The sequence below is a fragment of the Loxodonta africana genome, unplaced genomic scaffold (genome assembly GCF_030014295.1).
Source record: "Loxodonta africana isolate mLoxAfr1 unplaced genomic scaffold, mLoxAfr1.hap2 scaffold_36, whole genome shotgun sequence".
Taxonomy (NCBI): domain Eukaryota; kingdom Metazoa; phylum Chordata; class Mammalia; order Proboscidea; family Elephantidae; genus Loxodonta; species Loxodonta africana.
In genome coordinates, this window is record NW_026975074.1 from 526,340 (window position 1) to 552,111 (window position 25,772).

The following is a 25,772-nucleotide window of genomic DNA, read 5'->3' on the forward strand; positions in this document are numbered from 1 at the left end:
GTCTATAAAACAAACAATAACACACGTGAAGAAAGTGTTTCTTAGTTCAATCATGTGTATGAGACCAAAAGTACAAAACCAGCCCAAAAGCACTGAAAAGAGGGCATGACGGAACAGGAATCATGGCGGATGGAAACGGGGAACTGGAGCACAGGAGAGGACAATATTGACACATCATGAATATTGCAACCAATGTCACAAAACAATTGTGTATAAACGGTTGAACAAGAAAGTAATTTGCTCTGTAAAGTTTCAAATAAAGCACAATAAAAAATAAAAAAAAGTGGTAGGTATCTGGGTAAACATATTATGCCAACCCTGCTGTCACTGCACAACATGGCGCAGGACTCCCCTCTTTGCAAAGACTTTCTAGCCTATTGGAAAAACTTTGGAATATACTCTTGGTGGCAAATTAGTATTAGAGAATGGGGTTAATTTTGAAAATATGAGATGTCTGTACTCATGCCTGGTGAATAAACTGGATAATAATATTTTCAGAGCGAAATGAGATGTTCTAACAGAAAAATAGGCCTGAATTCCCACGTGGGCCATGAGCCTACTACTCTGAAGGCCTTTCCCAGAGAGGCATTTCAGGCACTTCTAGAGCAGCAGGAGCGCTGGGGAATGCAGGTGTCAACCTCCCCCAGGGCCTTCTCTGAGGGGTAAGTACCTGCTTTAGTACTGAGCTTAGTGGTTCATAAATAGTCATTCTGCATAAGGTCTTCAGGTTCAAGTCTGTAATCCAGCTGGGACTCTGTGTGTGCTGCATCTCTGCATCAAAAGAACATGCTTCTAGAAGCAGAATGCCAGGAGAGAGGCGGTTGGGCAGTTGGCGTTGGGGGGTGCTGCGCAGACAGGGGTGCCCGAGGGAGGCACAATATAGTCATTCTGCAGGAGGTCTAGTCCTTCTGCACAAGAATTAGAATGCTTCTCAATGCACAATAGTTTACATGCAGGACATAAACAAAGTGACTGAAGGACAAAGTTGAATAGTAAACCAAGCCACTCCCTGTCAGTCCTTACCTGAGAGGGTCTTCATCAGGACTTCTGGGGATGGAGAAGGAAACAGTAAACGCTGATTTATTTTACCTCTTCCTTCCTCAAGAAACAGGAACTGGTGTTAAGATGTCAGGTGTCAAGCCCCAAACTCCTCTTCTGGTCTGTATTTAAGCTGTATAATAAAACTGGGAATCAGGCAATCAGCCATGAGCAGACAGACCCAGGAGTATTTCCAGTGCCCCACATCTTTGAGCTCCAGTGAGATCCAGTTCTTAGTCCCTAGATTAGCAGAGGAGCTGAAAGACTGAAATTCTGTGTTTTCAGGCAACTTGGGCTCCAAGCAGGCACTTATTGCTAAAGTCGTATTTCTCTGTGTTAATTTATGATCCTTAACTCAAATCCGGACTTTTAAGCTCATTTTGATAACTCCTCATTAGTCTGCCTAGACAAGAGTCTGCTCACAGTCAGTGATGACAATGGAGGAAACAAAGTCCCTAGCCCAGAGGAGGGACTGTTCCCCAAATTTGGGGCAATGCCCCTGGGGAGCATCGGCGAGGTGCACTGTGGCCTCTGTGGCTTTGCCTTGTGCTCCTGGAATTGCACCCTGGGGGGGCGTCCATATGCAGACGCAGAGTCCGTGGGTGACCACAACTCCTGCCCTTCTGGGTCATCGCCCGGACGCACGTTGCGATATGCTTCCTGCCCCCCTTCCCAGCATAAGTGCTGCGATCACACGTGGCAGAACCAGTTCCCAGGTCCAGACCCTAGGTCTTGCCCTCCTTGGCCTCAGGCTTCCCCTAGTCCTGGGGGAACCCGCAAGCCTGGCGGGTGCGAGGTTAGCACCCGGCTGGGCGGGCTTGGGCCTGTCTCAAAAGGCTCATGGCGCACGCAGGTTCCGCCCCCTTGGAGTCTGCAGGCTTGCAGTGGGCAGCCCGGCATCTCCTGCCTCCCTCGGGTGCCCTCTCTGGGCAGCAGCTCCCCTCCCCCCGCCCCGCCAACCACCCAACAGTCCCACTGCCTGCTTTCTGCTTCTAGAAGCGTGTTCTTTTGATGCACACATGCAGCACACACAGAATCCCAGCTGGATTACAGACTTGAACCTGAAACGCACAACTTTAAAACTACTAGACTGGGGGGGGGGGCAGTATTGGCAGTGAAAAAAGGAAAAAAAAAATAAGAAAGAGAACAATTACAAAAAAAGTATTAGAAGACTGTAACCTCACGTTATGGACTCAAGAAGGCTGCGGATACACAACCGCGTAGATAGCATACTGTTGTCTCTTTCTTTGCAAATAAGTCTTAGATGAGGGAATTTGGTACCAGGAATAGTTGCAGAGCCTGACTTTGGGGAAATCTGGGATTGATTAATTGGCTTGCATGAGGCTACAAGCCCTGATAATCAATATTTAAAGATGAGATTCGAGCAATCTAGAACATGCATCAGAATTTTTTACAAGTAAATTAGCACCAGAAGAGGCCTTTAACCACTAAATAAAATGGGTCAGTAGTTCAAGATCTCCCTACAAAGAAAATGGCAGACCTAGATCGTTTCCAGTCAGGTTCCAGCAAACATGCAAGAAACAGTCATTTTAATCTAGTACATAGTCAACAGAGATTAGAAAAACATGAGACACTCCCCTAACTTGATCCTTATGGCTAGTTTAAAAATGATAACAAATTAGAGAAAGAAGGTAGAAGAAGAGTTAGAGGACAAGCACACTCAGTAACTGAGATGCAAAACCCTACACAAGATGCCAGCAAAGGAAATCCAGCAAAGGGTAAACCACGTAACATGCCATGATCAAGGCGGTTTATTGTAGGCATACAAATTTGAGTGAACATTAAAGATTTAGTAATTTCATTCACCACATGCATAGGTGAAAGAAGAGAAGACATATGCTCACCTCAAGAGATGGGGGCAAAGCAGGTTGATAAAATCCAATCACACGGAGAGATAAGGACTAGGAGCAAACATGGAACAGAAAAGGAGTTCCCGAACGTGGAAAACTACAACTAGCATGATAGTTCATGGTGACGGGTGGGACATTCTCTTTAAAATTAATAAAAAATAAAATAAGGATGCTTCTATCATTATTTTTATTAAACATTTAACACTGGAAGTGTAAGCTAATACAAAAAAAGTATAACTGCTATTCATAGATTATAGGGCTGTCTCCATTGAAAACCATAGAAAATATTGGAATTAATAGTAATCATAAATAAAAAATAAATTGAAATTTCAATGCGTCAGCATCAAGCGGACTCTGTCATAGCTCTTAGGTGAAAGCAAAGGACACTGATAGGGAAAGAGCAGGTTCAGGTGGGCTAGACCAAGGAGGGAAGAAAACTGTTCTGCACTGGGCTGAACTTATAAGCACGGGTATGTGTGTTAGTTACCTAGTCCCTCCATAACAAAAAATAACACAACTGGATGGCTTTTAAAGGACAGAAATTTATTTTCTCACAGTTTAGCAGGTAGTAGTTCGAATTCAGGGCATGGCTGTAGTGGGAGGTCCTTCCTTGTCTACCTCAGCTTCTAGTAGATGCCAGCAATCATTTGTGTTCCTGGCCTTCTAGAAGCATCTGTCTTCTTTGTCTGTCTTCCTTTTCACCCGTTTGTGTCTGTGTGTATTCTGCTCCTTTTATAACTAAGAAGAGTTAGGCTTAGGACCCACCCTACATTGGTATGACCTCATTCACATAATAAAAGCAGGCCCCTTATTTCCAAACAAGGTCAGAATTACAGGTACAGGGGTTAGGATTTCCACATACATTTTGGAGGGACACAATTCAATCCCTAACAGTCGACTTACCAGATATTCTGGATTGAGAGTAGTCACATGAACAGCTGAGAGTAGTTCCAATTCTTTGCTACATTCAGTGGCTGAAACTTGTCTCAATGGTCACCCATAGGAATGTTGGAGCAATTTATTGTGCACGACCTGGCCTACCATTCCTAATCATGTCCATTGTGTGGAAAAACACACACTCCCATCACCGAAGCCTTGAGAAATTCATCGATAAGAACAGAATGGTGGTTGGAACCAAGAATTGTTTCATAGCCTAGATAACATGGTGCAGCTGTTAGATACCCACATGGAGATGTCAAGAATAATACCAACAGCTAATGGTCATTGAGTACCTACACTGGTGCCAGGCACTCCTGTGCTTTCCTTTCATGTTTGCTTTTCATGATGGCCATATGAGGAATGTATCATTACAATGCATAAAGAGGTCAATACAGAGAGTTAGGCTGACATTTGAATATATGAGTCTGGACCCAGGAGGAGTTTGAATGGATGGAGGTATAAACCTCACGTCCTTAGCTACAAATAGACAGCAGTAAACTCACTGAGGCATCCTAGAGGGAGGGTGTCAATAGAGAGAGGAGCAGGCACCAAGGCCAAGGGTACTCGGGTATCTGGAAGCCTGCCAGGTGAACAGCAGCCAACAAGCCTCTCTGAAGTCCAGTGTGGTTCCTGGAGGGTTGTCTGTCCTTGCTCTCAGCTGCATTTCCCCAGTGCTCCTCCCACCTGCACTGGGTTGTCCCCTTCATGACAACAGGGACAGTGTGTACCTTTCACCACTGTATCTGCATAACATAGACTACTTCTGGCCCATGGAATACACTGACTGAATGAAAAATAAACAAACGATAAGGACGTAAAATCCTTCGTAGTTGATACCTTGAAATACATTAAGGGGCTTAATGAGTAAGAGGGAGAAAAATTGATCAGGGCTGCTTCTGAGACCATCCCTTAGGCGTAATGAGTGTTAAACAATAATTAAACAAAGAGATTTAATGGCAGAGATGTATGTTAAAAAGATGTAAGTATAGCTTAAAGATTACTAGAAACATGCACATTATTGCAACTATAGTCAAATCGCTAAAAAACATATACTACATGCACACAGAATATTATAAAGTAATTTAATGCCCTCATTAAAAAAAAACAAAAAAAATTACCATGAAAAGACTAATGTTGAATGAAAATATCAGGATATAATATCTGTGTTAATATACATAACTGTGTGTGCTAATACACACATAAAACCAGTTGTCACTGAGTCAGTTCTGATTCATGATGACACCAGTGTGCCAGAGGAGAACTGTACTCCATAGGGGTTCCAATGGCTGAGTTTTCGGAAGTAGGCTGCCAGACCTCTCTTTCATAGCAATTCTGGGTGGACCTGAACTCCAACTTTCTGTCAGCAGCTCAAGATATTAACCATTTGCATCAACCAGAGACTCTAATACACATACATGCCAATATAAGCAAGAAAATAGACATATTGGAACGTTAATAATTTATTCTATGCATTACGTATGTTTTCTTGTTTTTTTTTTTTTTTTTTTGCATACTTTCCCATTGCTTCCAAGTTTTTGAGGAATAGAATGTACTTCTGGAAAAATTCATGAGAGATTTTAAAGTAATGAAATAATTAACAGAAACAGAATGAGTAAATCTGTGGCAAGGCAGCCCAGGAACCCAAGATTACAGTAACACTGGTATGAAAAGCAGAATTGTGGAGTCCTGAAGCTCAGTGGTTCCATGCATCCATCAGGAAAGAGGGAAGAGCAAATGAACAAGGAGAAAATACAGTGAGCCAGAGGAGTGGGAGCCCTCTGTTGTGGGCACAGTTTTCTCATGAAACTTTAGATGGACACAGTGGGTGGGATTATCCACTTCCATCATACAAACATCTTTATTACCCTTGATTTTAACAGAACTATGTTATAAAAACAAATAATAAAATAAAGTATAATAAAAGAATAAATCTCATCAGTGGACTACTATCATTTTCCCCAGCCACTGAGGAGGGCAGGAGACACACAAGGGAAAGAAGATGGAGCAGTGTGAAAACTCATGCTAAGTGGGGAGGAGAGTGTTTCTGAGACAGGCCTTAGCTGCTACCACCTAGGGAAGTAGGCAGCCATGCACAACCAACTGGAAGAAATGGTACATTATTTCTGAGACCTACTCCAGCTCATAACAAATTATGGATAACATGGGGAAGAATGAGATTTCCAGGACACTTAACTGTTTTTATGAGAAACCTGTACATAGAACAAGAGGCAGTCATCTAAACAGAACAAGGAATACAGCATGGCTTAAAGTCAAGAAAGGTGTGCATCACCGTTGTATCCTTTCACCATATGTATTCAACCTGTATGCTGAGCAAATAATCTGAGAAGCTGGTCTGAAGAAGAAGGCATCAGGATTGGAGGAAGACTCATTAATAACCTCAGATATGCAGATGATACAATCTTGCTTGCTGAAAGTGAAGAGGCCTTAAAGCATTTACTGCTGAAGATCAAAGACCACAGACTAACAGCCTAACAACTGGACCAATAAGCAACATCATGATAAACGGAGAAAATGTTCACGTCATTAAGGGCTTCATTTTTACTTGGATCCACAATAAACACCCACGGAAGCAGCAGTCAAGAAATCAAACGACACATTGCATTGGGCAAATCTGCTGCCAGAGGCCACTTAAAGTGTTCAAAAGTACAGATGTCACCTTGAAAACTAATGTGTGCCTGACTCAAGCCATGGTGCTTTCAGTCGCCTCATACGCACACGAAAGGTGGGCAATGAATAAGGAAGACCAAAGAAAAATTGAAGGCATTGAATTACGGTGTTTGCAAAGAATATTGAATATACCACGGACTGCCAAAAGAATGAACAAATCTGTCTTGAAAGAAGTACAGCCAGAATATTCCTTAGAAGCAAGAATGGCGAGGCTTCATCTCACATATTTTGGACATGTTGTCAGGAGAGATCAGTCCCTGGAGAAGCAGGTCATACTTGGTAACAAGTGGCCACAACAATTGGCTCAAACATAACGACGACTGTGAAGGTGACGATAGGTAGTTTAACATACATTTTGACCCATATGAATTAAAATTTAAACAATTATTTCATGCCTTTTTGTAGGGGTTTTAGAATACACAATTAAAATAAATGTAAACAATTAATAGAAAAAATCTCTGAAAATAAAATTTAATTTTTTTAAATCACTGCTCCATACCCCAAATCTAAATGGCTTGATATACAGCACTGGTCTTTGTGATTCACAAAAAGCAGGTACCAATTCCTGAACAAGAACTGAAGTGACAGGAGAAACTCCCCATGCTGTTATAGCCCGGAGTATGGGCCCTAATCCAGTGATCTGTCTTCATTAATTCCTTTTCATTTCATCTCTGTGAAAGAGGGGAGGGAGAAGGTGAGAGAGGGTTACATGTGCCTATTCTGTTCTTTAGCATCCAGTTCACTGCCAGGAACAAGTATTCGTAAGAGTCTAAAAAACGTTAAAGTACAAATAAGGAGGAAAACCTCCTAGTATATATATGTATTAGGTGGCACAAAGAGTTAAGTGCTCAGCTACTAACTGAAAGGTTGGCAGTTTAAATCCACTCAGAGTTGCCTTGGAAGAAAGGCCTGGCAATCTACCTCCAAATAGTCACAGCTATTGAAAACCGTATGGAGGGCAGTCCTACTCTGAAAACTCACGGGGTCGTCATGAGTGAAAATCTCCTCAACGGCAACTGGATTGGTAATCTATATATGGCATAAATGTTTGGAAAATTAGTTTCTGAACATATACACGGCATACAGAATACACTGCACATTAGTATTATGTGCCAAAACCCACTGTCATCAAGTCGATTCTAACTCACAGTGACCCCAAAGGACAGAGTAAAACTGCCCCATAGGGTTTTCACTGAAGCAGACTGCCACATCTGTCTCCTACAGAGAGGCTGGTGGGTTCGAACCACTGACCTTTCAGTTAGCAGCCAAGTTCTTTAACCACAGAGCCACTAGGGCTCACTGCTGTCATGTACAGTGATTACATAAGCAAATTCTGAAACAAACTGCCTGGGTTTAAATCCTAACTCAATTTATCAGCTGGGTGATCTGGGCACGTTACTTTACCTCTCACTGCCTCAGTTTCCCATTTCTAAAATGGGTCTTATGCAAAAGGTTGTTACGCAGGTTAAATAAAACACACAAGGCACTTAGAAAAAGGCCTTACACACAGAATGAACACAATAATTTTTAGCTTTCATAATTATTAAGGGAATACAAACAAATGGCTAGGTTGAAGGAACTTCCATTGAAAAAGAGTTGAGTTCCAAAATTCATGTGTAAAGTCATTTACATCAACTGTTAAAGTTGTATGTTTAGATTCAAGTGATTACTGAGGTGTGTTATGATCTTGAACAGAGTTCTGGGGACTATACAGGCAGACTCTGCATGCCCTTCTCCTGCACATCCATTCCATCTCCCTTGGAGCCCAGACGTCATGTTATCAATTAAACCCCTCCCACGCTGGTGGTGTACTGTTTAAGAGCTACGGCTGCTAACCAAAAGGTCATCAGTTCAAATCCACCAGGCGCTCCTTGGAAAGTCTATGGCACAGTTCTGCTCTGCCCTATAGGGCCGCTATGAGTTGGAATAGACGCAGTGGCAATGGGTTTTTAACGGGTATGAGGTAACTGTTCAGTGCTTAAAGACGTACCAAAAGCAACCACTAACACAAAAGTATAGTAAAAGGTTCTTATTTCAGAGTAGCAAAACCTTAGTTTCTAACACAGTGGTGAATTAGGGTGGACTGTGGATCAAGAGGAGCTCTGGTGGCATAGTGGTTAAGAGCTCAGCTGCTAACCAAAAGGTCAGCAGTTCGAATCCACCAACTAGTCCTTGGAAACTCTATGGAATAGTTCTATTCTATGCTATAGGGTCTCTATGAGTTCAAATCAACTAGGGTCTCTATGAGTTGGAATCAACTTGATGGTGACAAGTTTGGTTTGGTGGGTGTCATGGATTGAATTATGACCCTAAAAAATGTGTGTCTCAACTTGGTTAGGCCATGATTCCCACTATTGTGTAGTTGTCCTCCATTTTGTGATTGTAATTTTACTGTAAGAGGATTAGGGTGGGATTGTAACACCACCCTCACTCAGGTCACCTTTCCCTGGGGTGTGGCCTGCACCACCTTTTATCTCTCCAGAGATAAAACGAAAGGGAAGCAAGCAGAGAGTTGGGGGCCTCAGACTATCAAGAAAGCAGCACCAGGAGCAGAGCGTGTCCTCTGGACCCAAGGTCCCTGCACCTGAGAAGCTCCTTGACCATGGGAAGGCTAAGGACAAGGACCTTCTTCCAGAGCCGAAAGAGAGAGAAAGCTTTCCCCTAGAGCTGATGCCTTGAATGTGGACTATTAGCCTACTTTAATGTGAGATATTAAATTTCTCTTGGTTAAAGCCATCCACTCATGGTATTTCTGTTATGGCAGCACTAGATGATGAAGACAGTGGGTCAAGGTGGAAGGGGTGGATGAAGGACAAAAAAAGAAAAATGGACAACAGGAGAAATATAAGAATTCAGAGAACTGTGAAAATTTAATTCCTGAATATACTTTCTTTCTCCTCCCTATAACTGGAAGGACTTTTCTCATATACAGCACATATAAGTAAATCCTTGCAATATTTAAAACACTTAGATTTTTGTAAAACTCATTCTCTGAAAACTCATGGTGGCCCCATTAATTTCTGGCTTAAAAACAACTCAGAACTAAAAAGAAGCATAAATAAATAAATAAAGGCACTGCTGTCATTTGCGGGTGATGTTCTTTTCCTGCTATCCACAACCCACACACTCGGGTTAATTTTCCAGGGTCAGTGTTCATAGACCATCCTCTTTCTCTCACCACCACCCCACCACCCTTAATTATTTAGAAAAGGCAGGGCCAGTCAGTGCTCCAAACATCAAGTTTTCTCTCCAAAATGCCAACTGGCACTTGGGGAGCAGGCTACATTCTCAGCTATCAGCACTTCCACTAGCCCCTGCAGATAAGGAATGTGTCTCCACTGAACTGTTCATTGTAATTAAAAAAAAAAAAAAAGTAAAAAACTGTTTCTTAAAACAAAACAGGCATTTCCCTATTACCCACCCACCCCACTCTCCCACACCCAGTGCTCCCTCACCACACACACACTCAAATATTTCATACCAAGGGTGTGTCCCAAGCACGGGGTCTGGCTCCGCTCTTCTTTTACACCCCTTGGAGGCCTCTGGAGAAACCATACCTTTGGTTGGCAATTCCCTGAACCCTGCCTATTCAAGCTGGCACTTATTCAAAAAGGCAGGTGAGTCTTCAAGTCAGGTTTTTAAAAGGAGTTTAAGAGGTGCCAGGTGATATGCCTACTCACCCTCAAATTTCTCAAAGGTAATAATTTCTTCAAATGTTTACAATGTCTCAACTATGGGTTAATTAAATCCCTTAGGATGGTGGGCATAGGAAAATCCTCCATCTCAATGCCCCCCATTTCGAAAAAAAAAGAGGGGAATCTCCAAAATTACAAATTTCAATTTCTACATACTTGATTGAACTAAGGAGTAAGTTCCTCACATGTGTTATTCTTGGTCTGAGTCCTGGTGGTGCAGTGGGTAAGAGCTCAGCTGCTAACCAAAAGGTCTGCAGTTTGAATTCATCAGCTGCTCCTTAGAAACCGTATGGGGTAGTTCTACTCAGTCCTATAGGGTTGCTAAGAGTTAGAATTCACTGGATGACAATTGGTTTGTTTGCTTTTCAATCTTTGGCTGAAAGGTGGACTTTGTTATCAATTTATTAAATCAACTGGTAATTTGCTGGATATTTCTCATACAGGAACTTATGATGTCTTCAAATCCAGCTAATCAGGTTTAGGGAGAGAGAAACTTCTCTACCTTAGCTTCCCTCCCATTCCCACACCTTTTTCATTGATTTCCATGCCCTGTTTAAGTAACGTCACTCATCACTTCTCACTGTCTAGGTTATCTGAGCCAATTCATGGCAGTCAATTCCACCTGAGCCCTAGGATACCCTCATTTACATACTCTGCCCTGTTCCTTCACCAATGGCTGACCTCACATCTCCCCTTGAATGTCTACTAGGCATCTCAAACTTAATGTGGTTCAAACAAAATTCTTCGTCCAAGTGTCTTATCTACCTCCCAGTCTTCCTTATCTCAGCAAATGTTCTCACTATCCTCTGGGTCGTTCAGGACAAAAACCTAGAAATCATCCTTGATTTCTCTCCTTTATTCAAATCTTGCATCCAATCCATTGACATATTCTGGACTCTTGGCACTACCTTAACATAAATCCTGACTCTATCCACTTCTCACTACCTCCACCTTACATCCACCATCATCTCTTGGTTAAAACTGGACTCCATGCACCGATCTTCCCTCTTACAATCTACATAACAGCATCATTTCAGTGGCTTCTCATGGCAATTAGGAAAAATTCCCAAATCCTTCCCATGGTCTTTCATGATGCGGGGCTTGCTCACCATACTAACCTCATTTCCTAACAGTCTTCCCTCGGTTCACTCCACACTAGCCATGACTTCTTTCCTGAGCTTCCTCAAACGTGCCAAAACACTTGGTTATTTAAGGGCCTCAGAAACAACTCTTTCCTTTATTGGCAATATCCCTCCCTTCAGAACTTCATACAGCTATTCTCTCCTTTGATATAGGTCAGTTATCTCCTCAAATATCCTGCTCCCAGAAGCCTTTACTATTAATCTAAAACAGCTCACCCCACTCATTCCCTCACATGCAACTCTGTCTTATTTTCAAAATATTTAGCTCTCCTTGACATTTTTTGTTAATTATTACCTGTATTTTTTCTGGTTGAGAATATATGCAGCAAAACATACACCAACTCAACAGTTTCTACCTGTACAATTTAATAACACTGGCTACATTCTTGAAGTTGTGCAACCATTCTTACCCTCCTTTTCTGAGTTGTTCCTCTGTCATTAACATAAACCCACTGCTCCTTAAGGTTCCTATCTAATCTTTTCAGTAGCTGTTGGCAATCTGATGCCATGTAGACAGTTCTTAAAAGAGCATATGCTCAAGGTAGACCATTTTTATTAGTTAAGTAAGCTAATGTTCTGGAGCCCTCATGGCACAGTGGTTAAGTGATACAGTAGCCAAGCAAAAGAAGAGCAGTTTGAATCCACCACCTGCAGCTTGGAAACTCTATGGGGCAGTGCTATTCTGTCTTACAGAGTCTCTGAGTTGGAATCAACAGCAACAGTTTGGTTTTTTCTTTTTCATACTTCGGTTTTAAGATGATTCAAGGGAATGCTTTTGGTGTAATGTTTAAAGATTATCTCACGGCAATAGTTTCAGGAGTTCATTCACCCTCAGTGGCTCCAAAAAGTCTAGGGTTCATTTGAAATTCTGTTCTGCATTTTCCCCCTTTTGATCAGGGCTTTTCTATGGACTCTTTGATCAAAATGTTCAGCGACAGCAGCCGGGAACCTTCTGGTTCTTCTGGTCTCATGGCATGCTAGACGTTCTTTTAAAAAACATGAGTGGATGCTGAAGGTTATCAAATACTTATTTTATTACACCTATTAATATAATCACATTTATTTTTCCTGTACATATGGCAAATTATACTGATTCATTTTCGAATGTTAAACTAACCTTGAATTCTTGGGATAGACCCAACTTGGTCATAATATATTCTTCTTTAGAGTATTGCTGGATTTGTTTTGCCTATTTATTTTTATATTTTGCATCTATGTTCATCAGTGACATTGGCCTGTAATTTTCCCATCTTCTGCTTCTCTTGTCAGGTTTTGGTATCAATATTCATTCTACAAGCTTTATAAAATGAGTTTGGGTATATATTTCATTTTATATTGAAGAATTTGTGAAATATTTCTTGAATATTTGGCAGAATTTGCAGGAAAAGCCATCTGATATGAAGTTTTCTTTTTGAGAATAGTTTGAGCTCTAATTCAATTCTATTAACAGTTGTGGAATTACTTTTGCTTCCTGTTTCTTCTTGAATCGTTGTTATTAACTTACATGGTATGATACGTTTGCCTACTTTACCTAAATTTGCAAATTTATTGGCTAATACGGTTCATAACATTCTCACATTATCTTTATGTTCTGCAAGATCTGTAGTCATTTTCTTTCTAATTCCTGATATTCGTTTTTTATATCTTCATTCTTTTTCACTTGATCAATCTTGCCTAAAGTTTGTCAATTTTACTAGCATTTTCTAAGAATCAACTTTAGTCTTTGTTGATCGTCTGTTGCATGTATTCAATCATTAATAGAAACAAAAATTCCTATGAATGTTCGTTTCTGGTTTTTTCCCAACATTTTGAATGGATGTTTAACTCACTTATTTTTCAAGATTTGTTCTTTCCAATTATATTTTTAAGGCTATAAGTTTCCTATATTATATTGTCTGTACTGCACAAATTTTTATATGCACTATGTTCATAATTGTTCACTTCAAAATGTATTCTAATTTTCATTATGATGTCTTTTTTGACTCATAGTATTTTAAAATATCCAAGCACATGGAGATTTTGTATTTTCATTTTCTAAGATGTTTTTTTTTTTTTAATTATGGTGCACTTACATAAAAAAAAATGGAGATTTTGTATTTTCATTTTCTAAGATGGTTTTTTTTTTTAATTATGGTGTACTTACATAGTATCCTCTATGTTATTGCAGACTCTTGAAATTTGTTGAGACTTGCTTTATAACACAGTATACAGTTAATTTTTATACACACTATGTATGTGCATGAGATGAATGTATATTCTTTCATGGTTAGATAATACACACACATACACATATATCAATTTGGTATTTTTTTACATGTTAAATCTTCTGTATCCTTGATAATTTATGGACTTCTATGTTTCTGAGGGGTGTGTTAAAAATCTATTATGATGCATGATGTCAAAAGGAGCCCCAGTAGTGCAGTGGTTAAGCACTCAGCTCTTAAACCTTTTGATTTGATCCACCAACTACTCCACAGGAGAAAGATATGACCGTTCCCTTCCATAAAGATTACAGCCTTAGAAACCTTTGGAGAAGTTCTACTCCATCCTATATTCACTATGAGTCAGAATTGACTCAACAGCACACAAGAAAAAATGTATAATGTGATGGAAACTCAGAAGTACGAAGCTAAAAAGAATTGGTCCTACCTCCAGGGTCAAAGGATGAAGGACAGAGAAAACAGCAGAGACATCCAAAAGCTTGGAAAAAGGGCTGAGAGGACAATGGTTGGTGGTTTAAGGGCTTTGAAGGGCTACCATATATACTGAGGAATCTGAAGTGCAATGTTCTTGCCTAAGGATGAAGATATGCTCATAAAGATCCTGACAAAGCTTTAGGCTTGCACCTCTGGCTGATCTTTGGGCTCCATGGGGGCAGGAAGTGAAGGCTAGGGCAGAGTTTTAGGCACTCTTGCTTAGCATTGAAAGAACGCGCCAGTTCAGAGCCAATCTGCAAAGACTGGGATAATGTTACTTTTTCTTTTTGGCTACAAGCGTTTAAAGAAAGCACTGTCAGGTCATGAACTGACTGCTGAGATAACAGAACAGAACTTCAGTGTCCACACATGAGAAGACATACAATCTCTGCAGAAATAGTTTGGAAACATCACTAAGCAAATGGATGACTGGCCCTCAACAATTAAAAAAAAAAAAAAAAAAAGCAAACCCTAATGACAGGAGGGAATCTGATTTCCAGAGTTACATTATAATATTTAAGATATCCAGTTTGCAACACACTATTCTAAGTCATAAAAAGAAAAAAGAAAAGGATGGTTCATTTGTTAAGAAGAAAGAAAGAAGAGAAATGAACAGAAAGCATCCCTAAGGAAACACAGATATTGGGATTACTAGACAAAGATTTTAAACCAATTGTCTTAAATTTCCTCAAAGAGCTAAACAAACCATAAACACACACACAAAAAAAGGAAACCAAGAGAAGAATGTATGAACAAGTAGAAAACATTAATAAAGAAATATTATACAAAAGAACCAAATAGAAATTATAGAGCTGAAAAGTTGAATAGCTGAAATAAAAATTTCATTAGAGGAGCTCAACAGCAGATTTGAGCAAGAAAGCAGGAAAATGTAAACTTGAAAAAGCACAACTGAAATTGTTCTAACTGAGGAGCATAAAGGAAAAAGAATGAAGAAAATGAACAGAGCCTAAGGGACCTGCGGGACAACATCAAGCATACCAACATACTCATTAAGGAGTCCCAGAAAGGAAAGAAAGATGAAAGGACAGAAAGAATATTTAAAAATGTAATGACTGGAAGTTTCCCAAATGTCATCTAGATATCCAAGAAGCTCAATAAACTCAAAGGACAGTAAATACATAGATATCCACAGACAGACATAATCAAAATGTCAAAAGACGAAGATAGAAACTTGAAAGCAGCGACAGATAAGTGACCCCTAATGTACAAAAAAAATTTTTTTTTTAATGTACAAGAGAGTCTCAACAAGTTTAACTGTTGATTTTTCATCAGAAACCATTGAGACAAGAAAATAGTCGAATGATGTATTTAAGGTACTGGAAAAAAAATACAGAAACAAAACTATGAACCAAGATGTCAATATCTAGCAAAACTATCTTTCAAAAATGAAGGTGAAATTAAGACATGCCCAGATACACAAAACCTGAGGGAGGGTGTTAGCAGCAGAACTGCCTTATGAGAAATGCTACAGGGAATCATCCTGGCTGGCACGGAAGGACACTAGACAGTAACTTGAAGCCATAAAAAGAAACGAAGACTCTGTAAAGGTAACTACTTAGATAAAACAAAGTCAGTAATATTTTTATATCACACCTCTCTTTTTCTCATATATGATTTAAAGCACAAATGCATAAAAATACTTATACATCTCTCTTAATGGACACACAATGTATAAAGATGCAATTTTTGTAACAGCAACGTAAGTAGGGGAGGTAACTGAGCTGAATAAAAGCAGAATGTTGTATACTGTTGAAGCTAAATTTGTATTAATTAAAAGAAGATTGTTATAAACATAAGATATTAATTGTAATCCTCATGATCACCACTAAGAAGTTAAAAAATATAAGGAAAGGAAATAAGGAGAGGATCAAAATTGTACACTTGAAAAAAATCAGTCAAACACGAAAGTGGACGGTAGTGAAGAAAATGAGAAACAAAATACGTATATGACCTACTACAAAGTAGAAGACATAAGTCCTTCCTTATCATTAATCGCTTTAAATTTAAATAGATTAAATTCACAATTGGGATCATTAAAGTTGTGTGTCAACTTTGTTGGACCATGATTCTCAGTGCTTTGGCAGTTATGATGTAGTTTAGCAGTCGTATAACGATGCAATCATTTCCATGATGAGATGTGATATAATGTGATTACCTCCATGATGGGATCTGCTGTGAGTAGCCAATCAGATGTAAGGGAGTTTCCTCGGGGGTGTGGACTGCATCCAATATAGGTGGACTTTCTGGCAAGGCTCTTGAGTTTTTGCTCACTCGGAATCCTGCAGCTGGCTCCTCTTCATCTGATCTCAAGTTTTTGGGACTTGAACTCTCAGCTTACCTTCCAATTTTGGGATTCACCAGCCTCCGCAGTCTGTGAGCCACGGCCTGCCAGCTTACCTGCCGATCTTGAGATCTGTCAGCCTTTGCAGCCTGTGAGCCACAGACCTGTTGTATGATCTGCAGATCTTGAGTTCTGCAGTCCCTGCATCTATGTGAGTCAGGAGAAGCCACAAGCCTGACCCATGGACTTGAGACTTACCAGCCTCTACAGCCTCGTGAGCCATTTTCTTGATATAAAGCTATTTATATATAAATATATATATATACACCTCACTGGTTTTGTTTCTCTAGAGAACCCAGCCTAAGATACCAATTAAAAGACAAACATTGGCAGAATGCATAAAAAAATCATTCGATTGCTATCAAGCTGATCTGACTCATGGTGACCCCTCCCCTCATGTGTGTCAGAGTAGTACTGACACACAAGTGTGTCAGTTCAATGGCTAATTTTTCAAAAGTAGATCACCAAGCCTTTCTTCCAAAGTGCCTCTGGGTGGACTCAAACCTCCAACATTTTGGTTAGCAGCTGAATGCATTAACCGTTTGTACCTCCCAAGGACTACAACATGTATCTATGTTTATTTCTGTATTACTTCTCTTTATACTATATACATACATACACACATACACACACATAGACATCCATGAGTGGTTCATACAGATGCTTTGGACTTCAACTAGCAGGGCTCTATTAATTATTGATAGAAAAGTACTGATACCAGTTATAAATGCGTATTTGTCCATTTCCCCTTTCAGATTTATTAGTTTTTGTATTTTGGAGCCCTGTTGTTAGACACGTACACATTTAGGAGTGTTGTATCTTTTTGGAGAATTGAACCTTTATTATGTTATGTCCCTACTTATTCCCAATAATACTCCTTTTTCTGAAGTATAATTTGTCTGATATTAATACAGCCACTGCAGTAGAACTGGATAATTTTCAACCATTTCAAGAGGTAGCATAAGATCAAGAACTGATGGTATAAAAGGAAGAAATCGAAGCTGCATTGAAGGCATTGGTGAAAAACTATCCTCTCTCCACCATCTTCACTAACTCTGACACCATCTGTCCCTCACACAGCACTCCCTACTTCTCTGCTGGGTTCAATAACTCATTGCAATGGCCACACAGAACTCATAGTCCATATTCACGATTATGGGGTTTATTAGGGAAGTAACAGTTATAGCTCAGGCTCAAACACACTCAGAATACAGTTCTTCTATCAGGACAGCCTCTTCCCTCCTGTGCTCATAGGCGTGCCTCTGCCTGGCCTTGGGCCGGCCTCTCTCCAAAGGCACTCAGCTTTCCTTCTCCCTGGGCCATCATCTCCTATAGCCAGGTCCCTGTTGCTCGGTCTCTCCTGCCATGGCATCTTACCATCTTCAGGGTTACAGCTTCCTCTCTCTATCTCAGTCTCCTGCTTCTAGGAGCTTCTCAGTGCAGGGATCTCAGGTCCATAATATACGCTCGGCTCTTGGCTGTTCTTCCTTGATGGGAGTTGAATCCTCCTCTTTGCTCTGGAACTGGTTCTCTTTGAAGGGAAAATAAACAATCCCCTTGGTGAGCCACAATTACCCTATCACACAGTCCTGCCCAAGCACCAGGGTGGATGTTATAAGACCATGGCTAGAAAGGCCACACAAAGTAAACAATCACATCACAGTACCTTGGACTCATTTTTCAAGTGAAGTACCAAAAATCCCATACAAACAGATTGGTAAAGAACATAATCAATAGCAAGAACATTTTCATACTTATGTTTTCTGTATTTGGAAGAAATCTATAGCACTATTCTTATTTTGCCAATTCACAGGGATCACAGAGATTAGTGGTAGATGTTGCAGTACCAGAAAACTCTCTGGTGAAACAGTCTGTGAGCAGTCTTACAAACATGGATATTCCACTAGAGTCAAAAGAATGACGTTACATATCATCAAAGAGAACATTTCAAGATCTAGCCTGAAGTACAATGTTGTCACTGATAGGCTAAAATCCATACACTTACAAGGAAGACTAGTTTATACGACTATTCAAATTTATGCACCAACCACTAATGCCAAAGATAAAGAAATTGAAGATTTTAAACAACTTCTGCAGCCTGAAATTGATCAAACATGCAATCAAGATGCATTGATAATTACTGGTGATTAGAATGTTAAAGTTGGAAACAAAGAAGGAAAAGTAGTTGGAAAATACAGCATCGCTGAAATAAATGACGCCAGAAATCTCATGAAAGAATTCTGCAAGACCAGTGACTCATCCACTGCAAATATTTTTTTTCAACAACATAAACGGCAGCTATACGCGTGGACTTTACCAGATGGAATACACAGGAATCAAACTGACTACATCTGTGGAAAGAGAAGATGGGAAACCTCATATCATCAGTCAGAACAAGGCCAGGGATCGATTGTGAAACAGACTGTCAATTGCTCATATGGGAGTTCAAGTTGAAACTGAAGAAAATTAGAATAAGTCAAAAGGGGCCAAAATATGACCTTGAGTATATCTCACCTGTATTTAGAGACCACCTCAAGAACACATTTTACGTGTTGAACACTAACGACTGAAGACCAGACGAGCTGTGGAATGACATCAAGGACATCACACATGAAGAAAGCAAGAGATCCTTTAAAAGACAGGAAAGAAAGAAAAGACCAAAACGGATGTCGGAAGAGACTCTGAACGTTGCTCTTAAATGTCGAGTAGCTAAAGTGAAAGGAAGAAATGATGAAGTTTTGAGTATTGAGACGCCACCAGTGATCCCTCTTACAAAAAAAGACCAGAAAAAACAAGTGAAGCGATTATATTTATGACAAGCTAGGAGCCCTGAATACCAAAGGTAAAGTTAGAAAATGGACTCAGCGGCAGGGGGAGGGAGAGACTATTCAGAAGTGGAGAGGAGTTACTGGACCTGAATAGCCAGGAACCCTCAGGCACCATTCCCTGGAGCGACTGCAGTGGGGCTGGCAGTAGCGTTACAGAGACGCTTCGCTCACGGAAAGACAGCTAGTTGCACAGACCACTCACACCTCCAGAACAAGAGAAGAACAGCACTCTCGGCAAAAGCTAATTACTTGTGTTTATTTTACCACGCCCCCAGCCCCCAAGCCGGCTTCAGTGGCTGTCAACTTCCCTGGGCCTGAGATAGGCCCTGGTACCACTCTGAGCCATTTTTCCATCCTTGAAGAAGGTATAAGTTCACAACTGGGGGAAAGATAATCTGCCAGCTCAATTAAGCTGGGGAGCTCAGGACAGAAGCAGCTCTTGTTCAGGCACAAACAGTCCATGGGCTTTGAATACCTTTCACCCCAGCACGGACCTCTGTGGGCCCATTTCAGGAGAATAGGCCCTTGTTGCCAGACTGCAACTGTTTCAGGTGGACGGTGGAAAGATGGGTGTTTGATGTTTGACACTGCTTTGCCTGTTAAACAGGGTCTTCACCTACCCACATCAGGGGCCTAAGGACTGGTGGCTCCACCCACAATACCTAGCCACCTGTGACAGGGCTCCAAGGATAAGTAGTACCGCCCAGAACTTACAACCAAAAGCATTGGGTGCCCATCGCCCTTCTGCAGAACCCACCCGTGTGCTCTACAGAACAGGGATGCACTTTCCTCACAGACACTCAGAGCACAGCTGTCAGACCCCTGCCTTGATCAGACTCTGACCCCCTACTGCAGCCAGATACTTCTGCCTACACCAATAACCCCTGCCCCTCTAAGACTGTAGGACAGAGCCTGTACCACACACTTTATGAACAACTACCTGGGCACCTGAGTTGAATCCATACAAGAAAAGTAAATGAACTCCTAGGCTCATATGCCTGGTAACAGTGCTAGCCATCTGGTGATAGTATATTAGAGCTTCAAAGGTGAAAGTAATCAACCTAGTGCACTCAAGCAGCTTATTTGGGTATACCAAAACTAAACAAAGCAAGAAGCTAGGATACAAAAAGCAAGCATAAAATAAACTAATACAATAACTTATAGATGGCTCAGAGACAACAGTCAATATCAAATCACATAAAGAGGCAGACACGGGGGCAGGACCAAGATGGCTGACTAGGTAGAAGATTCCGCTTATCCCTCTTGAAACAAAGACTCGAAAAAACAAGTGAACTGATTACATAAAGGACAATCTACAAACCCTGACCATCAAACACAGAACAAAGGAGTTGACCTGAGTGACGGGGGAGTGAAAAGCCACGCTGCAGCAGGGACCACTTCCAGAGCCAGTGTCCCACGCCACAGCCTTGAGCCCTCGTGGTTTCCTGGTGTCAGAGTGGTGGGGCTGATTGTGGCTTACTGAGACAGGGAAGAACAGATATAGGCCCAACCCTCAGGACCAACCTCAGAGGGGACCCAGGCAGCACACACAGGCTCCACACAGACGCGGCTGACAGGGAAACGAAAAACTATAGGGAAGCAGCGACTGGTTTTGGAGCCTGGAGTGCAGAGTCCCAGAAAGGAAACCCTGGTGCTGGGCTTTGGACTAAGTGTGGGGGAGCCAATTGTGGATTCCTGAGACGGTGTGAGCATGGACGCAGCCCTAACCCTCTGGGACAGTCTCAGCAGGGATCCAGCCACCACACACGAGCGACACAATGCTCTGGAATCTCAGAAAAAACAGTCCTCACCAAACAACATAAGTAACTTTATATATTTTGCCAGGCTACTCTCTTCTATATATCTGATTCCACCCCTCATTGCCCCAGCCAGCTTCATTAACATTGGAATTCTCTGTGCCAGAGAGTGAAGTGCACTGCTGGATTTTTTTTCTTCTTTCTTTTCTAACCCATTCTCCTGGCCTGAGAAAAGCAGCATTTAACAATCAAAGAAAAAATCCTTCCCTGACTTCCCTAAACTGAAATAACAATACAGAATCAGCTCCATCCAGGCATTAACAGACCCATAGTCTTTGGCTTTCACCCTACAGGTAACTAGGTGGCTATTACAATGTAAAGGCAATTCTGATAGAGATCTGACCATAATTGTTTTAGCTCAGCAGTGGAAAGGCAAGTTTTGGAGGTCAGATACCTCTCTACCTATTAAACAGAGCCCTCGCTGATCCGCACCAGCGAACTGAGGGCTGAGACTCCACCCACATCACCTAGCCACCTGCTAGAGGGGTCTGAGAATAGTGACGCCTACCCAAGCATTGGGTGCCTAAGATACAGCTGCAAAGCCCACGCACCAGAGTGCTCTAGAGAATAGAGCCACACCTACCTCACTGTCACTTGAAGGAAGGCTGTCAGCATCCTGCCCTCCTCGAAATGTGACCCCATGCCACTAATAGAAACTGGTGCATACAACCATCACCACTACTCCTCTAAGATAATACGTGAGAGCCTACACCACACACTAGGTGACCAGCTATCAGGACACCTGAGCTGATTCTATTCAAGAATAGTGAATGGACTCATACACTTATATACCTGGTAACAGCTCAGGCAAGCTGGTAATAGGACGTAAGTGATTCAAAAGCTACATCAATCACGATACCACAATCTAGTAGCCCATCTGGGTGTATTGTAACAAAACAAAATAAGAAGATAAGACTCAGTGAGCAAATATAAAAGAAAATTTTACAATATCTTATAGATGGCTCAGAGACAGCAGTCGACATCAAATCACATGAAGAAGCAGACCATGATTGCTTCTACAAACCCCCAAATCAAAGAATCAAAATCATTCCCAGATGTAGATACATTCCTAGAATTGCCAAATGTAGAATATAAAAAAATTATATACAGAATTCTTCAAGACATCAGGAATGACCTCACAAATGAAATAAGGCAATCTACAGAAAACACCAAGGAATACACGGATAAAGCAGTTAAAGATATCCAAAAGATTATTCAACAACATAGTGAAAAAATTAATAAGCTGTAAGAATCCATAGAGAGACAGCATTCAGAAATCCAAAAGATTAACAATAAAGTCACAGAATCAGACAACTCAATAGGAAGTCACAGGAGCAGAATCGAGGAACTGGAATGAAGAGTGGGGGAGCTGGAGGATAAGACAATTGACACAAATATAGTTGAAGAAAAATCAAATAGAATTTAAAACTATGAAGAAACCCTAAGAATCATGAGGGACTCTATCAAGAGTAATTTGCGTGTGATTGGAGTTCCAGAACAGGGAGGGATAACAGAAAATACAGAGAGAACAGTGGAAGATCTGATGGCAGAAAAATTCCCTGGCATTGTGAAAGATGAAAAGATATCTACCCAAGATGCTCATCGAACCTCATACAAAACAGATCCCAAAAGAAAATCACCAAGACATATCATCAAACCTGCCAAAACCAAAGATAAAGAGAAATTTCAAAAGCACCCAAGGATAAACGAAAAGTTACCTACAAAGGAGAATCAATAAGTTTGCACTACTCGGCAGAAACCATGCAGGCAAGAAGACAATGGGATAACATATATAGAGCACTGAAAGAGGAAAAACTGTCAGCGAACAATCATATATCCAGCAAAATTCTAAAACATGAAGGTGAAATTAAGATATTTACAGATAAACACAAGCTTAGAGAATTTGCAAAAACCAAACCAAAACTGCAAGAATTACTGAAGGAAATTCTTTGGTCAGAAAATCAATAATATCAGATACCAACACAACACAAGGTCACAGAACAAAACATCCTGATATCAACCCAGATAGGGAAATCACAAAAACAAAATAAGATTAATTAAAAAAATTACTCAAAACAGGGAATCATTGATGTGATTATGTAAAAGATTACGATAGTGAAAAAAGAGGGACTAAATACAGGAGGCTTAGAAATTACATATGGAGAGGAAACCAAGGCGATACAGGGCGAAACAACTTAGGTTTTTACTTACTCAAACCAGGGTAAATATTAAGGTAACCACAACAAGGTCTAACAATTCCATACTTCAAAATAAAAACCAAGATAAACATAACGACTCACCAAAATAAATTCAACTACTATAAAAAGGAGGAACACACATTCTACAAAGAAAAACTCAGCACAAAAAAGTAAATGGAAAATGAAATTGTCAAAAACAGGCATCAAAATGACAGCACTAAACTCATACTTATCTATAATTACACTTAATGTAAATGGACTAAATTCACCAATAAAGAGACAGAAAGTTGCAGACTGGATAAAAAAACACGATCAGTCTGTATGCTTCCTAAAAGAGACACGCTTTAGAGTTAAGAGACACAAATAAACCAAAACTGAAAGGATGGATAAAAATATATCAAGCAAACAACAATCAAAAAAGAGCAGGAGAGGCAATATTAATTTCCAACAAAATAGACTTTAAAATTAAATCCACCACAAAGGATAAAGAAGGACACTACATAAAGATTAAAGGGACAATTTACCAGGTACATATAACCGTATTAAATATTTATGCACCCAATGATAGGGCCGCAACATTCATAAAACAAATGTTAACAGAATTAAAAAGTGAGATAGACACCTCCACAATTATAGCAGGAGACTTCAACACAACACTCGGTGAAGGATAGGAAATGCAGTAAGAAGCTCAATAGAGACACGGAAGATCTAAGTGCTACAATTAAACAACTTCACTTCATAGACTTATACAGAACACTCCACCCAACAGCTGCAAACTATAATTTCTTTTCTAGTGCACATGAAACATTCTCTAGAATAGATCACATATTAGGTCATAAAACAAGCCTTTGCAGAACCCAAAACATTGAAATATTATAAAACATCTTCTCTGAACAAAAGACCATAAAAGTAAAAATCAATAACAGAAAAACCAGGGAAAAGAAATCAAATGCTTGGAAACTGCACAATACCCTGCTCAAAAAAGACTGGGTTATGGAAGACCTTAAGGAGGGAATAAAGAAATTCACAGAATTCAACAAGACTGAAAACACTTCCTATGAAAACCTTTGGGACATGGTGAAAGCAGTGCTCAGAGGTCAATTTATATCAATAAAGGCACACATATTAAAGAAGAGCCAAAATGAAAGAACTGTCCCTACAACTTGAACAAACAGAAAGAGAGCAACAAAAGGAACTGTCAGGCACCAAAAGAAAGCAAAAAATAAAAACTACAGCAAAATTAAATGAATTAGAGAATAGAAAAACAATTGAAAGAGTTAACAAGGCCAAAAACTGCTTCTTTGAAAAAATGAACAAAATTGATAAACCATTAGCCAGACTGACTAAAGAAATACAGGAAAACAAACCAATAATCCAAATAAGAAATGGGATGGGCCATATCACAACAGATCCAACTGAAATTAAAACAATCATATCAGATTACTACAAAAAATTGTATTCTAACAAATTTGAAAACCTAGAAAAAATGGATGAATTCCTAGAAACACACTACCTACCTAAACTAACACAAACTGAAGTAGAACAACTAAATAGACCCATAACAAAAAAAGAGATTGAAAAGGTAATCAAAACACTCCCAACAAAAAAAAGCCCTGGCCCTGATGGCTTCACTGCAAAGTTCTACCAAACTTTCAGGGAAGACTTACCACTACTACTGAAGGTATTTCAAAGCATAGAAAAGGACGGAATACTACCTAACTCCTTCTATGAAGCCAGCATAACCCTGATACCAAAACCAGCTAAAGACAACACAAAAAAAGAAAATTACAGACCTATATCCCTCATGAACATAGATGCAAAAATCCTCAACAAAATTCGAGCCAGTAGAATTCAACAACATATCAAAAAAATAATCCACCATCACCAAGTAGGATTTATACCAGGTATGCAAGGTTGGTTCAATATTAGAAAAACAATTAACGTAATCCACCACATAAAAAAAGGACAAGAACCACATAATTTTATCAATTGATACAGAAAAGGCATTTGACAAAGTCCAACACCCACTCATGATAAAAACTCTCAGCAAAATAGGAATAAAAGGAAAATTCCTCAACATAATAAAGGGTATTGATACAAAGCCAATACCCAGCATCATCCTAAATGGAGAGAGCCTGAAAGCATTTCCCTTGAGAACGGGAAACAGACAAGGATCCCCTTTATCACTGCTCTTACTCAGCATTGTGCTAGAGGTCCTAGCCAGAGCAACTGGGCTAGACAAAGAAATAAAGGGCATCCAGATTGGTAAGGAAGAAATAAAATTATCTCTATTTCCAAAGACATTATCTTATACACAGAAAACCCTGAGGAATCCTCAAGAAAACTAATAGAAGGGTTCAGCAAAGTTTCAGATTACAATACAAACACACAAAATCAGTTGGATTCCTCTATATCAACAAAAAGAACATTGAAGAGGAAATCATCAAATGAATACCATTCACAGCAGCCCCCAAGAAGATAAAATACTTAGGAATAAA

The 25,772-nt window shown here is 40.1% G+C and overlaps 1 long non-coding RNA gene across 3 annotated transcripts in view; it reads right to left on the bottom strand.

Annotated features, from left to right (window-relative positions):
• Positions 1-1,041: 1,041 nt before the first annotated feature.
• LOC135229543 (uncharacterized) overlaps positions 1,042-25,772 on the bottom strand; it is a 141,682-nt gene continuing 116,951 nt past the window's right edge. For 2 of the 3 annotated variants that reach the window (XR_010320224.1, XR_010320225.1), the window contains exons 4-5: positions 17,809-17,962; positions 1,042-1,171 (exon numbers count right to left, since the gene is read on the bottom strand). This is a non-coding gene — a long non-coding RNA (uncharacterized LOC135229543). The remainder of the gene's footprint in view (positions 1,172-17,808; positions 17,963-25,772) is intronic. The other variant, XR_010320223.1, reaches the window with a different exon arrangement.